Source organism: Eucalyptus grandis, chromosome 8 (assembly GCF_016545825.1).
Source record: "Eucalyptus grandis isolate ANBG69807.140 chromosome 8, ASM1654582v1, whole genome shotgun sequence".
Classification (NCBI taxonomy): domain Eukaryota; kingdom Viridiplantae; phylum Streptophyta; class Magnoliopsida; order Myrtales; family Myrtaceae; genus Eucalyptus; species Eucalyptus grandis.
The window spans coordinates 45,307,667-45,309,526 of NC_052619.1; positions in this window are offsets into that span (position 1 = coordinate 45,307,667).

A 1,860-nucleotide genomic window follows, 5' to 3' on the forward strand; every position below is an offset into this window, starting at 1 on the left:
AGGTATGTCTTTGCTTTCAATGGTGGTGCAGTTAGTTGGAAAAGTTCCAAACAAAGCATAACTGCTGATTCCACCACTGAGGCAGAGTATGTAGTCGCTTCTGAAGCAGCAAAGGAAACCGCTTGGATGAAGAAGTTTATTTCTGAACTTGGAATCGTTACTTCAATTGAGCAACCGATTACATTGTTTTGTGACAACAATGGGGCGATAGCTCAAGCTAAGGAACCGAGGTCTCACCAAAAATCCAAGCATATTGAGAGACGCTTCCATCTCATCAGAGAAATTGTTGGGAGAGGTAATATCGCCTTACAGAAAATTGCCTCAGCATAAAACGTGGCAGATCCCTTCACTAAGGCCTTACCTCAGTCTTCTTTTGAAAGACATATTGACAAAATTAGTTTGAGGTATCAGACAAGTTGGTTTTAGTGCAAGTGGGAGATTGTTGAATATATGCCCTAAAGCTACTGTGTAATAGTTACATATTAGGGATTTCAGTTGTACTTTTATTATTATTATTTAATTAATGGCAATGACATATTCATTCATTTGTCCAATTAGATACTTAAGGGAATGATGAGTCACATGTCATTGGGTATTATGATGCCTGAGTTAGAACACAGGTGTTTGTATTAAACAAGTTCACTGAACGCGACGCATATGAAACGATTAGCAACATGGAAGCTTTTAGCGTGGTCAATGTCTAATTTGTTCATGCTTTGGTCTTGTGTAAATAATTCTTAGACCTAAGGCACAATGTTAACTTGTGTATTGAACAACTATGGTTCACGGGTGCACATAATGTCGGGTCGTTGATCCGTCTTTATACATGATGGTCATAGTTCGTTCATATACGAAGTTGCAAGTGTGCGCAATATGGAATCTGTCTCCTTGTTACATGCAAGGTATAATAATGATGTCATATGCGATCTAATTATGACACTGCATTGAAATCCTCGGCCGGGGTTGTAATTGAGAATAAATTGTTTATGTCTCAAATAAAATGCATGTCAATTATATTTGTGCATATGATCGAATTAATGACTTGACAAATATTCCATGGTCTTTATTTGATCGGGACATAGTAAGACAGAGGGATTGAATTACACTGTAGCCAAAGCTGACAGGTTCATTATGTTCTTAAAGCATTCACACTATCTGGGTAGCCATGACATATTGCTAGATGTCAATCATGGCTTGTAGGACCCAAAGATTAATCGGGACAATTAATTCTTTTGGGAGTACTAATGTGTTAGTACAAGTCTTACTATCACCTTAGTGATAAATATAGGGATGTCACACACCATAAACAATTAGGATGACGTGGAACAAGAGAGAAATATGTTGCAAATGTGTTTGCAAATTCTGCAATCAAATTGTCGATTTGAAATTAAATTAAATGAGATTTAATTTAATTTGTATTATAGTCACGAGCCTACTTGCATATTGATGCACACCATGCCCAAAATGGATACATGTTAATGTATTCCAATTGTACATATAAAAATTATGTTCTTTTTAATTTTAAAAAGGGAATTGATTAATTAATTAATTATTCGTTTACTTAATTAATTGATTAATAAACTAATTAAAAAATTAAAGCTTCATGCATGTGCACGAATTCGTGCACATGCACGAAGCATAATGGTCAGCGGTTGTTGACCATCATGCACAAGATCATGCATGAGCGGTCGTGCATGAGCAAACCGCTCATGCGCGATCGTTCGTGCTTTTGGCGGACGATCAACGACGGCAACCGTTGCTGGTCGGTTTTATTTTTAAAATTGCAGTTGAGGGACGAGAGTTAAAAGGGCTGCTGAAATAGAAAGAAACGGGCGTGTGTTTTTTTAGAGACATACGAGG